This window comes from Equus caballus, chromosome 15, assembly GCF_041296265.1.
Source record: "Equus caballus isolate H_3958 breed thoroughbred chromosome 15, TB-T2T, whole genome shotgun sequence".
Lineage (NCBI taxonomy): Eukaryota > Metazoa > Chordata > Mammalia > Perissodactyla > Equidae > Equus > Equus caballus.
In genome coordinates, this window is record NC_091698.1 from 14,125,182 (window position 1) to 14,141,648 (window position 16,467).

Here is a 16,467-nt window from a genome sequence, read left to right on the forward strand (position 1 = left end):
GAGAGATCAGATCATTGGATGGTCTATCCGCATGGATGTTGGGGCCTCTGATTGATTCCTTCCACTTTGAGTTCCTTTCCTGTCCTCCACAGAATTGGCATTTCCTCTAACTCTAACCTTCAGTCCATGGCATGACTCTGGACAAGAAGGCAGAAATGGGGTGGTGAGAGAGAGGGCTGAAGTAGACATCCGTTTTGTTTTTGTTTTTATTTTGACACTCAGCATTCACTCACCTTCTAAAAATAGTCCTTCTTTTGCCCTCTGGGGATCTAACTCCGTTGTCAGTTTCAGTCCATGTCAAGTGGAGTTGTTTATCACTAACGCTCTTACTTTAAAGGAGGGCATTGAAGTCAGGCTTGGCCAAAAAGATTGGTCCATGCTTTTGGCAACAGCGTTTGGTCAGGGTTGGGCATGTGACCCAACTGGAGACAATAAGGCACAGTGGGACTTTTGAAGGGACTAGTGGGAGAAACAACCCATTTTTAGCTGTGCTTTTAGTTTGGAAGATGTAGCTACGAACTTGCCAGACAGACTTACAAGGTAGCCAGTCCAGAATCTAGAGCAGAGAAATGGATAGAAACTGAAACTTGATGACATCAGCTGATCCCCAATATGAATCCTCCTGCCTGAGGGCAGCCTTACTCCCAGACCTTTTTCAGGTGCCTGAGTCAACAGATCCTGTTTTTAAAGTCAGTTGAATTGTACTTGCCATCATTTACATCCAAAGAATCCCTCACAGCGTAAGGGGGCTCTCCATCCCTGGCTCCCTCTTCTGTGCTGGCACTCTGAATATATATTACCTTCTCTGTCCTTCAGGTCGTGCCCTTCTATAAAAGAGGGTAAAGAAACCTACTTCAAAGCATTGTAAAGTTTAAATGGGATAATATACATAAAAAGCATAAATTTGTTTCACAACATTGAAGTACAATAAGCAGTACTTAATTTTTCTAAATTAAATTAAATCTGGCTCAAAGACCCCATTTTAAAGGGTAGGAAGATATACAATAGTAGTCATTAATGGGAGCTTTTTGCCTATTTAGTTAAGTATTCACCATCAAATATGTGGGTAAGAGCCTGTGATCTTGAGTCCATCTTGGTTGCCCCTGGGATTTTCATTGCCCAAGCCCTTCAGGCCCATTGAAAGGCCAGTGGCTGCACAGCCTCTGTGCTAAGTGTGAGCAATGCCGTGTCTTGCGACAGCTCTCAAGATGATGGGGCTTGATGATTAGTCATCTCAGCATCATCACTTCATCCCTTAAAACATTGTGCTGTCTGCTAGAGGACTTCCACACAGAACCCGTCCACCTAAGGGACTTGTGTCTACATCCTGATTCTCAGGGTCTTGGAGCCACTGCTACCTTTAGGCAACTCTCCTTCTCTCACCCCAGCACTTGTGTCAACCCCTATCTCCTCTCTCCTTGGAGCAGCCAGCTAAAGTCTCCTCCCACATGAGGGTCTGGACAGGACTGTACAACAGGTGTCTCACAACTTCTCCTTGGGTTCAGGAAACATGAAAGCCATTAATAACTCCTGAACCCAGAAGCCCAGAACTTCCTGTAAGACAAATGAGGAAAGGTAACTTTTATTCCTTCTGGAGTCCCCTCAGGTGGAGGGTAGAAACAGCATTATCCTGCTTCAAATGAAGGTTGCCTCAAGCTGGGCAAGAATCCCTGCAAAGGAAAATTACCTACTCTTGTCAGCCCAACCCCCTCCCACAGTGAAGCATTGCTAAACTTGCATAATACTCAGTTCCTTCTCTACCTCCTGGCCCCCATAGAAGGAAGGAACAGACCCCGAGTCTCCTGGGAGAGATAGGGAGGCAGCCTCCACAAATCTCTGAGCTTCCACTTGGCCTCCCTAAGGAAGACCAAACGTGTCCTTGTGACCCCAGGAAAATAGCCTAATTTAGGCTCTGATCCAGGGCCAGTGGAAGTTCCAGAGGAAAGGCCTCAAGAGGAGCCCCGGGGCCAGCCCCGTGGCCAAGTGGTTAAGTTCACACGCTCCGCATTGGCGGCCCAGGGTTTCACTGGTTCGGATTCTGGGTGTGGACATGGCACTGCTCATCAGGCCACGTTGAGGCGGCGTCCCACATGCCACAACTAGAGGGACCCACAACTGAAATATACAACTATGTACTGAGGGGATTTGGGGAGAAAAAAAGAAGAAGATTGGCAACAGTTGTTAGCTCAGGTGCCAATCTTAAAAAAAAAAAAAGAGAGAGAGAGAAGAGCCCCTTCTCATAGCCTTGGCCCCTTCATTGTGGCTGCAGATTAGGGCACAGTTCTGAGTGTTAATCCATGTGAAGGCTGCCTCAAGAAAGCTGATTCCCTTAGGCAGCACCTGGTACCAGAGAAATTCACAGTACCTGAAGCTGGGATCTGGGGTTCCCATACCCAAGCCACATCAAGGTAGCAGTCAATTCATGCATTTTATTGGCCCTGACATTAGGTTTGGAGTGTGGGCTTGAGGGTATAAAAATTCAGGTAACCCATTCCCATCACATTCTATGTCACTGAAAATTCTTCAGGCGCCACAGAATATCGTGTAAATGAGACCCCCACCCCCACCCCCACCCCCCACGCCCCCCAAGCTGCACAGCACTGATCTCTGGGTATAAGCAGCAAGCCCATGAAATCTGTTTGTAGAGAAATTCATCCTCATCTCTCCAGTCACTGTTCAGCTAATACGTTTTCCTTCTTTTGGTAAGAGTCCTGCTTTCCCATAGGAACTGGAATCTGGGAAAAAGGAAAACAGTACTAGAAGCAGAACAAGAGTGTGGGATCACTCCTGGGTGGTACTGTCACCTCATTTGGACAGTTCACTGCCTAGATGTGCTGAGTGTGCAAATTCTGTCTCGTTGCCTCATCCAGTGTTTCTCTGAATAGAAGCAAATATCTGGGCACCAGGTATGACTTGTTTTGTGACCCCAGCCAGTAAGTGAGCCCTTTTGAGCCACCACCTCTCCCTTGGTTAGAAGCTCTTTGGCAATGGGTTCATGGAAAACATCCCAGAATGGGAGCTGCATGCTGAATTCCCTAGTACTGGCTTTGCCATCGATTGTGTGATTCATCCTCTCTGATGTTCAAGCTGTGAGAAGCAAATTTGAAATGATGGATGTGCTATATTAAATATATCAATAAGAGCAGAAGTTAAACCTTGCAAGCTGTAGGGTTTGCTTCCTCTATAAGCCTGGCTATCTCTATGGGAACTGAAGGTTGCTTCTTTAGGCCTGTAGTCGGGGAGCTAGAGCAGAGTGGAGACACGGTGGCGGAGTGAGGATGAGCCGTCTTGCACCTAATTTTTCCTCCCCTCTAAGTCTGAATACTGGCAGTGGCGAGGCAGGTGGTTCTAAGGGCTCCTTTCACTTTACCGTTCATGATGACCCCACACCGCCTTTACCTCCATGCCACCTTTCCCTCCTTCTTTGGATGCTTCAATCTCTTTGATGTTTTTCTTACCAGACGTTACTCCGCTTAGCCATTAAACAGCTTTAACTTTGATGACGTGGATATGGATGAGCACAAGGATCCACTTGGTCCCTTTGGTCACTTTTGCTTCAGTGAACTCAGTGGGATGTCCAAGAAGAAACCCTTGTGTTAGGAAGAGTTCTAAGAAGGTTCCAAAGATCCCTTCTTTTGCTAGTCACACCCTTGTATAAACTGCTCCCCTTGAGTGTAAGCTGGACCTCATGATTTGCTTCTGACTAATAGGATAAGGGAAAGGTGATGGGATATCATTTCCCTCATTAGTTTACAAGATTGTGACTTGTGTCTTGCTAGCAGACTCTCTCCTGGCTTTGATGAAGCAAGCTGCCATGTTGGAGAGGCCTACATGACAAGGAACTGAAGGTTGCCTCCGGCCAACTCCAGCCAACAGCCATCCAGGAATTGAGGCTCTCAGTCCAACAGGCCTTGAGGAACTGCATCCAGCCAGCAGCTATAGAAGTGAGCGAAGAAGTGTGTATTTCCCCAGTCAAGCCTTCAGCTGAGACCCCAGCCCCAGCTGACACCTTAATTGCAGCCTTGTGAGAGACCTTGGAGCAGAGAACCCAGGTAGGCCTTGCCTACATTCCTCACCAACAGAAACTATGAATTAATAAATACTTGGTTTTTTAAGCCACTAACTTTTGGGGTATTTGTTATATAGTAACTAACACACCCCTAAATTACTGTAACCTAGGTGTAAGATGTAGCATGGCTGGGAAGGCAGGCACCAAATGAGAGGACAACCTCCTTGACAACATTCCTGGAGATACTGTCTTCAATCTCGAAGACTATCCCCAATTCTCTTAGCTGCAGTGGTATCATTGTGCTCCCCCCAGCCCTGATTAGTCTCCAGGAGGTGAGGCCTAGGTAAGGTAGTGCTGGGTGGAATGGATGGCCAGGATGTGGGGTGTTAATCTGTCTGGAAGGGACATTGTGAGCTCGAAGTGACCCTCAGGGATCATGAGGAGTGATGATAAGGTCATTCTTCCCCTCCTCATTTTTTCCTTCCTTTTCCACTCACTCCACCTTTCCTTTTTCCCTACTTGTTTTCTCCTTTTGCCCCAAATTCTGGGTGGCTGCCCGACGACCATTCCTACAAATGATAGCCAGGTGATCTCTTGGTCTTGCAATAATCCTACCAAGCTGGGCCTCCTGAGGAAGTTTCCCTCGGGAGCGGCTCTTCCCATTCCTTGAGGTGTCCTCACATGCAGGGAGACCTCATTGTCGAGCTCAGAATGTGCCTTCCAGACAGATTAACACCCCACATATAACAGATTCTTCAGCGGGACCCACCCAGTTCCTGGATCCTGCCCTGGCCACTCCAGTGTCCACAATCGCAAAACCCATCCATACACACACCTGCACTGACTGCTCACCTGTGAGATACTCAGGAATCAGCAACTTTTTCTAAATGAAGGTAAGTTACCGTTTTCAGGAAAATATTCATATCTCTGGTCCTTTTCAGAGCTGCGAGTTCTCTCCTCCCTTCCGCTCCAGGAAGGGTAGAGGAAGGGGAAGGGTGAACTGCTCCCCATTTTCGTTAGGGTCAGCTGAGGCGTGGGGACGTGGCCCACCACCCAGACTTCCTGAGGGAGAGAAAGGCTCTTAGGAGCAGGTGACATTCATTCCTCACCAAGAGATCCAAGAGCAACATTTCCCCCTGCCGCTCACCTCAGGGCCTAAACACCCCCACACTTCCAATTCCACAACTTTCTGAGGCAACAAGGGGAAATTCTGGCTGTATCCTTCCAGAGGAACGCATCCCACCCTGCAGCTGTGTATAGTTCAGGATAGTGAGGGAGCAGATGGAAAGACAAGTTGAGCCAAGTTCTGGACTTGAAGGGTTTTTCTCATTTTGAAAAGGCCCGGAAGTTTTTAGAGTAAACTTTTTGTACTTTTTATGAAAAAGTAAAGTGTTTTAAGTACAGGACATCTGAATAAGGTCAAATACAGGACCCAAGATAAAACTGAGAAAGCCACTGTCAGGCCCCCTACAAGGGACTGGTCATCTTGCAGAAACCGAAAGAGGAAATCAGTCAGAGCTGACTTCCCTCCTTCCTTTCCCTGAGCATAAGCGCTGGGAACCCCAAACCCACTCGCCCAAAGCACCACACAGAGAACACTACTCTCTCCTAGCAGAAACATTTCTTGAGGACGATCAGTATCCTTGGTTGTGCTAACCATGGTTCTCATCAGAGGATGTGTTCTCGTGAAAACTGCAATGCTTTCTCAACAAGGACTGAATGATTTCTTTGGGGACATTTTTCCTCCCTGGAAGTGTTGGAGAAGCATTTCCTGTTTGAATAGAAGAGTCAGATCTCTGAACAAAGTGCTTTCATTAGAGGTGAGGGTGGCCGGAGGGACGTGGCATACATCATGCATGCAGGTGGGTCTTGGATAGGGCACAGACTCCCTGTAGGGTGAGGAAGGGGGTTGACTCTGGCATAAATGCTGGTCCTTGAAGGCCACAACTTTCCAGGGCTGTCTGATCCTGTCTCTTTTCTGTCTAACCCTTGTACGAAAACTCTTGTCAGGAGGGACAGCATCTTGGCTGCAGGATGTGGTCCTTGCCCATTCCCCTGGCTGTGGGTCAGAGAGCCCCGTAGTTGGAGGGATGCCCCTCGTCAGGCTCTACCTGGGCCTGCAGTTCCCCCTTCTGCTGACTTAACTCTGCAGCCTCAGGTTCGTATCTCCATGCCAGTTTCTCCTCTAGGATCTTCCCGATGGCTGCCATGAGCTCATGAGCTTCAGGAGGCCCACAGCTCACGAGAGCTTCACTTTGAGCTGGGTCTCAGAGTGCTGCAAAGGTTGACGTGAACTTGGCTTTTTGCTAGGGACTTTCCTGCCCTGTGATTTTTTTCTTGGAATTAATCCACTGAAAAAACTGCCTCATTACTTTTCTGAAGTAACTTTCAAGAGGAAACTGTTCATTCTGTGACAGATACGGGGAAGTGCCCTCTAATTCTCTGTCCTCAATAGAGTGGCTCTTCTTTCTGGCTTTAGACGTCCCAACTCCTGAATCCTCGCTTCCACATTCTCCTGCTCTGGAGTCCAGAGGTCTCACTGTCTTTGCAGCTGGTGGGAAATTCCTATCCTGGCATTTCCATGAGACATGCTTAGAGGCCCAGGGTTCCTGCTAATCTCCATTGTCCTCCAAGTGGACTTGCAGCACCTGGGAAGCTCCCATGTCCCCACTGGAGACGCTCTGGGACTGAGTCAGTGAGGAGTCGAAGGCAAGCTATCTGAAGTAAGGGATATGTCAGCGGGAGAGCCTTTAGGCTGGCTATGTTCCTTGCTCTTCAATTGAAACTTCAACTCGGTAGGGAGCTGTTTTTTAATGTCTGATGGTTTGGAATCTTGGGGAACTGGTATTTTTGATGAGGGACGTTCACTGGTCAGGGTAGTTTCTACTTTGCTCACATTGATATTTACCATTTGGGAGCTTCCCAACTTGTTGGTTGTCAAGATGTCACAAGATTGTGATGTAAGAACGCACAGCTCCTCAGCCTTGAATATCTCCCTGAAGTTCATGGTGGACGTGGAAAAATGTTTTCAATTCTTCTCCACTATCTTTTGGCCCTGAATCATGTCCTCTCTATCACTGGAACTCACATTCTCATCCCTTGGCACATGTCCAGCCCCAGCTTGCCTTGTGGGCACCTCTCAGCTGCATCTGTTATTGTCTAGTGCAGTCTTACTGTGACTCACTTTGTCTATAAAGCTGTGTGTGAGGATCTCTGAAGTCTGTCTGCCATGCTCGATTGCCTGGATGTCCTTGGCAAGCTCCCGGTCGATATCAGAGTGGGATGGTTTTAGGGACCCCTGTCCTTCGTTGCCCACAGATGAGGTAGCAGGGAGTGGAAGATCCAGGATGGGGACTGAATTCGTTGTTTGCAACTTATTTCCCTGAAAACTTTTAGAGCTTCCCTCAGGGGGCTTGGAAACCTCAGCTTTGGAATCCACCCCAGAAATATAGGTGGCTGAGGAGAGAAAGTCAAATTGGGGAAGAGGCCATGTTTTGGCTTCTCTCAACTTATAGGATTTTATGGATTCAAGAACTTTGAGGGGTAGGCCCCACCTCTGACTCACACGAAACCTTATAATATGGGCTTCTAGCACCTGTCGGGTGTTGGGATCCAGAAAAGAAAGCTCTGGAGTGGTCATCTGGGGGTGGACCCCACCTACTGTTATGTTTTTCAAATTTCTGTTTTCCATATTGTTCTGGGAACTCCCAGAAGGAGGGGATGGGTTGTCCTCAGCCAGCCATGAATGACACACCCCAAGGGGGCTCCTCCCCGCAGTGATCTGCCAAAACTTCTGGCTTAGATGTAATCTAAGAATGGTTTTCGTTTCATTCTGGTCTGTGTCCTTCCTTGAGACATTTAAGAGTTCATTCCCTGAGTAATTCCTTGAGTGACACACACAGCTACTTTTTGTCTCTGAGGCAGCCCTCAGACTCTTCAGTAGGTAGCATTCTGAGACCCTTGGAGGACTATCTTCTGGGCTCTTCTCTAGGATATATCCAAGATTCCTCTTCATGTCCTGCCTTAGTTGAAACTTTGTTGAGATCGTCTCATGGAAGCTTCCTGGGAAACTCAATTCAGTCTCTGCTCGATCCTTGCTCCTCTGGCCCTGAAGCTGACGGAGCTGTGAGTGAGCATGTCTGCCTTTTTGCTGAGATGTTTCTGTGCATTTACACAGAGACTCTAGATTCCTACTGGCATGGAGGCAGCAGTGTGAGAATAGCCTCCTTGGAATGTGGAGCTCCATTTTATCCTGGGGTTCACTGGTGATATGAAAATGGCCAGAAAGGACAGAGACTGGCACATAGGCATGTGAGGACTGGCTGACCAAAGGAGGGGTGAGAGCTTGAGGACAAGTGGCTTCTTGAGATTTTTGGAATGCAGGGACTAAACCCCACAGACTTTCTTGTTGCTTCTGCAACATGTGCCATTTCAGGTGTTGATTTTCAGTTGAGATATGAGAGTCTGACTCAATCTGGGATCTATGGAAAGACACTCCATGGTCCCTAATCTGGGATGGAGAAGAAGATGGTAGGATTGAGAGTGGGGATTGAAGGTGGGCATGGGGCTGGACCTGAGTGAAAGGTGGGGGCTGGGATTGGGGGTTGGTCTGAGAGAAGGGTTGCAGATGTACATCAGGGAGGGGAGGAGGGTGAGAATGGGGAAGTGGTGGAGATTCTTGATCCCACATCTTGACTGCAGAAGCATTACAGATTCCATTGAATAAGACAAAATGAGACCCTAGTGGGGCACTACTTCTAGAAACCAGGAGAGTGGCCACCAGGGACTCACTGTGCAGAGAGGGAAGACCCCAAAAGAGCTGGGTATATTTCTGCTGCAAGTTTTCTCCCAAAGTCTTGACATACAGTAGCTGTTGACAAATGCTCAGCTGCTCTGGTTTGCCTGTGATGTCCCAGCCAGTTTAGGGGGCTGTGGTGTCTTGTACGTCAAGTGGCTGCAATGAATTCCCTGAAGACATCCGTTGGTTTTCTGAGCACATTTGTTTTGAAAATAGTCCTTCCTCCTTTTCTTTCTTCTGTAATATCTGGAAATCCATTCTCTTTTTTATTTGTCTTGCCAAGAATGCCTGGCCGTTAAGGCCAAGGAAAGAATGGCTGCTGGCCTCCATGTGATTGGTAGCAGAGTCTCCCCAGAGACAGGTCTCTGGTAGACGGAGGGAAACTTGCTCTCGTTGAAAATCAGAGTGTGATAATGTGGGGAGGAACATGTTCTTGGCAGGAGCCTGACAACAAGAGAATTCTGAAATTGACAGACTTGAATGGTCAGTGCCTCTGACTGTTGGGACATAAGTGGACAACCCACCAGGGCTATCTGGAGATGAGTTCTCTGGAACAGACTTCAATAAGATGGAAACCGATTTAGATTGAGTCACAGTTAAAGGGTGGTCTGTCGGTGGTGAGACAGACAGGCTTGGTGGTGTGTGATGACAAGCCAGTGAATCAGTGGGATTGATTATCTGGGACAAATTTGGTAAGGCGTTAATATCTTGGGAAAAGGTGCGGTCAAGAGAGAAGATCGTATTCAGAGACAGAGTGGCCTCTGGTTGGAGAATAGGACCCGTTGCCTGGGTGTCATGTGGTGGCAGAGGGGGAAGGGCAAGGGGTTGGGGTGGGGAACGGTCTTCTGGGAATTTGGACTCCAAGGGAGGAAAAGGCTCTGGTGGCATAGAGTGACCCGGTGGTGAGGGTGAAAGAAAGTCAGCTAAGGGTGTCGTTGGGTTAGGTGAGAGAACGGAGGGGGGCGGTGGGGAAGGGTCAGGTGGAGGGGATGGTGTTAGGTCTCCAGGAGGGACTTCTGAGAAGGCGGAGGACAGAGTGAATGATGACTCAGTCCCAGAAGCTGTGGAAGCCATAGAGGACACAGAGGCAGTATCATCTTCCAGGTCCTCCAGGAACAGCAGCCAATTGACCTCCATGGTTGTGTTATTACACACCTCACAGGAGGGGTCTGGACATAGCAGTTGACGAAAGCAGGTGGTATCGTGATACTGGCCCCAGGGACTGAAGGAGACAGGATATACATAGCTGCAGCCAGGACCAGAACAAATATATGGGGCCCTGGTCTGACAGAGGTAGGGGCACCCATTGCATAGTGTCCTTTCACATCCCCCCACTTCCTTGAGCTCACAATCTATGTTGTTTCCTTCTCCCTAAGACTTTCACAATCTGGATTTCAAAATCTGAGGATTTTCCCTCCCTTATCAATCTCACGTTTCACTGAGGCCCTAGAAATTCTTAGACCCTGCTAATAAGAAGCGGGATACAGGAAAGAAGGATTGTGTTTAGTCACCTTTGCAGCAGAGAAAGCACCTTCCTTGCCTCCTCTGCTTCGCTCTGGCAAGCTCTCCAACCTGGGAAACCAGGAAAGTGATGAAGACAGAAGCAAAGAGATCTTTTAGGAGGCAGAGTAGAATGTCCTTTATGGTACCCTTGGTAGATTGGACTTGGAGAGCTCTAAGAATTAGGATTCAAGATCGCACGGTTAATGATAATAATAAAGCTCACGTATGTATGTTGCTTTATCATTCACAAAGGGCTTTCATTCATATATGTATGTCATCCCATGTGAGGCTCAAAAACACCATGTGAGGAACATAGGTCACTGGTTACTTCAAGGAAGAATCTGATCATCCAGGAAGTCAAAGTACTTTCACAAGGTCAGGAGACAGAAGTTCTGACTCTTGACATCTCATATGGCCACGTATTGGGCAACGCACATTGCCCAGGTCCATCACTGCTTCATGCCCAGATGTGGGCAGAGCAGGAATCTGAGAAATGTTTCAGGTTCTGACTGCTTTCCCATGAGCCTCTCCTCTGAGGGCTCTGTTTTCTGAGAGGGACTGTATCTAGTGATTGACATCCTCAGAGACCATGGACCTGGGACCTCATGGAAAGGACAGGAAGGGTTACCCTTGGAGAGCTCAGGTGGGATAGGTAGAACTTTACCACTTGGTGTTCCACCTTTTCTTCTCCTCTTGGCTCTGCCCTGACACTGAGAACAAAAAGAAAAGAATGAGGGGCTGGGACTCATTGGTCTCACTTCTCTGTTTAGGAAAGTCAGATATTTGTTATCCAAGAATAATATGACTCTCTATTTTAATTCCTATAATTTTGCGTTCCTTCCTTTTATTAATTTTTAAAGGTGATAAAATACTTTCAGTCTTTCCTTCTTTGAAAACCTCGAAGGAGGATTTTTGGCTAGAGTCCACACTTGATATTCTCAGTCAGAAGTCCTCTGCTCAAGGAGGGCATAGACTCTGAGGCCCACAGTCACATCTGTGCTTCCTCAGATAGGCCCCTGTATCCTGGGACAGAGCTCTTGCTCCAGCATCTGCTCAGAGACTCAGCTCTGTTCTCCTCATCTGCCCAACACGAAGGAAGGCTTGGCAAGTGGCACCTGACATGGCAAGATGACTCATGATCAAGTGCTGGGAATGGTGTTCTCCTACACAGATCTGAAACGCTAAATAACTGAATCAAGGACTACAGAATCACTGTTTGGGATTTTATTTGGGAACCTACCAGCACACCCAGATAGTCTGTGAGATTTAAATGGAATCCTTAGTCCTCCCTGAAGCCCTAGTTCTGCCTGTTCTCTTCCCCTAAGAGAGCAATGGTCTGTCCTCTCCTCAGACTTCCCATTTTAGGTGTCTCTCTGGCCCAGCCAAAGTCATTTAAAAATGTGAGAAAGGGAACAGGAAAATAAAGAATTATCCTTTGAGGAGTGCCTTTTGGTTCCAGCTCCAACACTTAAAGATCTTGGGAGTCTTTACTACGGTCCTTAGGAGAAGCAAAAGCTGAGCAAACTGAAAATCAATGGCTTTTCTTGAAGTCACCAGAGAATTGAGGTTGCAGGGCAAACTACTACCCAAAATCTTCAGAGAGGGTGAATGCAGAGAATCACAGTTAAGATCAGCTTACCTGGAGCAGAAGCCACTAGAGCCATAAACTGGTAGGAACACGTAAAAGACACTGACAAACTGCTGAGGATGCATGTGGGCTAGCATGAAAGTGAGAAACACCTGGAGGACCATTTAAGGGGAGGCCCCACCTACTCGTGAGTGTTACTTCCAGGAACCCTACTAAGTTCTCACAGTGAAGAACCATGAAGAAACTCTGATGTTTCTGGCACGGGAGGGTGGGGGAGAAAGGTTACCATTTTGAAAGGATTTTGAAATATCCCCTGAGTGTCCTCCGTAATAGAAGCCTCCTCAGCAGAGGAAAAGAGTACCAAGCCTTATCCCACGTGGGTGAAGGGCAATTACCCAACTGCAGCCCCCTGTAGCCTTCCTGTCTCATCTAAAGAGTTCAAAGAAAAGAAAAAAAAAAATCTTAGAAACACTTGTGAAGGTCACAACCCAGGGACACAGGCCCACTAAAAGATTTAGTTATATCCCCTCCCTTAACACCTTCCCACCACGTCCCCAGGGCTGCAGTATAGTGATGGGATCATAGCTGAAAGAGTTGCAAGGCATAGGCTCTGTTTAAGGAGGAGATTTAGGGGAACCTAAAGACACAAGAAACACAAAAACAAGGACACTAGAGGAAATTGAAGCCTCTGACATGCACAGCTACGGTAAATATTAAACACAGCCCAACACCTAGCCAGATGAGCATAGAACTTCACACTAAAGGTTTATTTATTTCAGTTCCTATTTCCTAATACAGCATGTCTGGCTTTCAACCAAAAATTACAAGGCATGCTAAAAGGCAAGAAAAAACAGTCTAAACAGACAAAGCAAGCATCAGATCCACATTCACATTGACACAGGTTTTGGAAGTATCACACATAGAATCCAAAATAACCATGATTAGTATGTTAAGGGCTCTGATGGAAAAAATAGATGGCACACAAGAACAGATGAGGAATGTGAACAGACAGAGGGAAATTCTAAGAAAGAATCAAAAAGGAATGTTAGAAACCAAAAACACTACAAGAAATGGAGAAGGCCTGTGATTGGCTCATCTGTAGATTGCATACGGCCAAGGAAGGAATATGTGAGTTTGAGTATATGTCAATAGAAACTTTGCAAACTGAAATGCACAGAGAAAAAGAAAAAAAATTTTAAAGCCCAGACTATCCAAGAACTGTGAGACAGTTTCAAAATATGTAGCATGTGCAATTGGCATACCAGAAGGAGAAAAGAGAAAGAACAGAGTAGAAAAATATTTGAAGTAATAATGGCCAAGGATGTTCCAAAATTAATGACAGGTTAACCATAGATTGTAGAAGCTCAGAAAAGACCCCAACAAGATAAATACTAAAAAAGTCTATACTTGGACATATCGTCTTCAAACTGTAGGAAACCAAAAGATAAATCTTGAAAGAATCCAGAGGAAAATAAACACCCTACATCTAGAGGAACAAGGATGAGAATTGTGGGATTCTCATCATAAACCATGCAAGCAAGAAGAGAGTGGAGTGAAATATTTAAAGTGTTGAAAGAAGAAAAAACACCACCCACCTAGAATTTTATATATAGTGAGATTATCATTCAAAAGTGAAGGAGAAATAAAACCTTTCTCAGACAAACAAAAACTGAGGGAATTCATCAGCAGCAGACCTGCTCTGCAATAAATATTTTTTAAAAGTTCCTCAGGGAGAAGGAAAATGATAACTTGGATCTTCATTAAAAAGAGGAAGAGAAGGAATAAATTAAGGTAAAATGAAACTTTTATTTTTCTTATTCTCAATTGAGCTAATAATAATAGTGACAATGTATTGGGTGATTATAGTATATGGATAAGTGAAAGGAATGAAAACAATGTTACAGAGGACTTACATTACTTATAAACGTATATTACAAACTCTACAGCAACCACTGAAATTTTCTTTAAAGAACAATTGATATAGTAAGAGATGAGAAAAAACGGAATCATAGAAAATGCTTGTCTAAAACGAGAAAACGCAGAAAAAGAGAAGAAAAAAGAATAGATATAATGAATAGTAAACAGTTATAGACATTGTAGATATGAGTCCTACCGTAGTTTTAAAAAATCGCTAAATATAAATCGCGTAAATTCACCAATTAAAAAACAGAGACTGTCAGTGGATAAAAAAACAAGACCCAATTAAATGTTGTATACAAAATGCCCACTTTAAAAATAAAGATACAGATAGATTACAAATAAAGACAGAGAAAAATGTACCCTGCTAACACTAACCAAAAGAAAACAGGAGTAACTATATTAATTTCAGACAAAGCAGACTTCAGAACAAGGAAAACTATCAGGGATAAAGAGGGGTATTATATAACCATAAAGGGTCCATGCTCCAACAAGACACACAGTCCTCAACATGTATACATCGAACAACATAGTGTCAAAATATGAGGCAAAAACTGGTAGAACTGCAAAGAGAAATAGTTGAATCCATTGTTATGTTTGGAGATTTCACCCTCTCTCTCAGAAATGGACAGATTCAGCAGGCAGAAAATCAGTATAGATGCAGTCGACCTGAACAGCACCATCAGTCAACGTGATCTAATTGACATTTTGTAGAGTACTTCATCCGATAATACACATTCTTCTCAAACTCTCATGGAACATTCACCAAGATAGACCACGTTCTTGACCACAAAACACACTTTAACAAAAATAAATAGAGATTGGACAAAGTATGTTTTCAGACCATAATGGAATTAAACTAGGAATCAATTACAGAAGGATAGCTGGAAATCCTAAAATGTTTGGAGATTAAACAACACGCTACTAAACACATTGGTCAAGGAAGAAGTCTCAAAGTATTTTAAACTAAATGAAAATTAAAATAGAACTTATTAAAATTTATAAGGTATAGCAAAAGCAGTACTTGGGAAATTGATAGCATTGAATGCATCTATTTGAAAAGAAAGATTTGATATTTCTGAGGGACCTGATTTACTTACCTGATTGATGTCTCTCTCTTTCCGAAATATTGGGAAACATGGACTCCTCTTTAGGTAGCAGAGTGACAGAAGAAGGAGCCCCACCCCACACAGGAAGGCAGGGATGGGAATACCTAGGAACTCAAGCTGGAGCTCAGCCGTGGTGCATTAACATTCCTCAGACAAAGAGGGTGATCTGCATCACCAGAAGTGCACTGCCACCTCAGGCAGCTGGGCGTTAAGAGTGCACATTCTAGACTAGAGTTCGAGGCCCACATCACAGAGCTTTAGCATAGACACCAAAGGTTCTTGATGGTCGGGGAGGGGAAAACACAGAAGTGATGAACCCACAACCCTTACCCCACCATCCAGGCCAGCAAATCAGTCCACCCCTCTGAGGCCCTTTAGATCCTTCCAACTTACCTTCCAACTCCACATATTCACCATAGCATATATTTCACCTTGGTGAAATTTTCTATTTATTCTGTTACCCAGCTATTACCTAAGAGCCTTTTATTGCTTGGTGATCTCCTTTTGGACCCCCACGTCATCTTTGAAAGTCGGTCCTGTGCCCAGGGATTTACATCCCCAAGATCTACTCGGCCTTCAACTAAAACTTCCCCTCATACATGATGTGTTTTTACCTGTATGAAACCAGAAATACACTCAGCAGCAGCCCCACCTCCCGTTATCTCCTCAAAAGAATCCACTATCACCAAAAAGCATGAGAGAACAGAGTAGCCTGTATCAACCAACAGAAAGCATGAGAAAGAGGGCCACAAGGGCGTGGCACATCCGTGGACCCAGGGCAAACAACTTGAAAATGTTTGGTAGTTCTTCTTTTCCCCGAATCCCTCTTACGCTAGTCAGCCTCTAAAGGTTCTCAAATCTGGCCCCCTCCACCCATACGGTGTCTCACCCTGCTGCTCCCTCTTTTTCTCTGCCAAATCCCCTCCTCCCAGCAAAATTTTAAACTTTTCCATTATTTTACAGAGCAATTGTGCTGGACCATGACCTGCAGGGTCAAACTCATCTTGATTTAGGGACTAGGCTTCTCTTTAGCATAACTTCTAGTGAGCACAGTTGTAATCATATTTGACAGTACCTTTAGATTTTTTTGGAATCACACCTATGGTTACTTCTTCCATGAAAGGTTTTATGATTTTTTTCCCCATCTACTTTCTATCTTTTCCCCAAAATTCCCATTGACATCTCTGTACCTTTTTAAACAATAATGTCATTTTTGTTGATGGTGTATATATGTTTATTTCATCTCCCCCCACGCTAGCTAGTCATTTAATAGTTATAACTTTTACAGCTTCATTGTTCAGTGCTAAACTGCTGGAATGAAGCCCTGTGTCATGTCCTCCCTTTGCCTACCCGCATTCCCTCGCTGAGTCTGATGAATCTATCTTAGCCGCAGACACCCAATCCTTTCCCTCCCATGTGAGAGGGTTTACCAGTAATGACAGCTCCTTTCTTTCCCTGTCTTCTCCCTCATCCACAGCTTCACCATCGTCTCTACCCAAAAGGAAGGTACACTTCAGGCCCACCCCTCTCATGTACCCTCCCT

General features: G+C 45.5%; 1 protein-coding gene across 49 annotated transcripts in view; it reads left to right on the forward strand.

Moving 5' to 3' along the window:
* LOC111771824 (ral guanine nucleotide dissociation stimulator-like) overlaps window positions 1-16,467 on the forward strand; it is a 91,685-nt gene that overhangs the window by 29,013 nt on the left and 46,205 nt on the right. For 35 of the 49 annotated variants that reach the window (XM_070234918.1, XM_070234916.1, XM_070234919.1 and 32 more), the window contains one exon: window positions 3,783-4,052. The gene's annotated coding sequence lies outside the window, so the exon portion shown is untranslated. Of the gene's footprint in view, window positions 1-3,779; window positions 4,053-16,467 lie in introns of all 49 variants that reach the window. The other 14 variants (XM_070234914.1, XM_070234924.1, XM_070234931.1 and 11 more) reach the window with 1 other exon arrangement.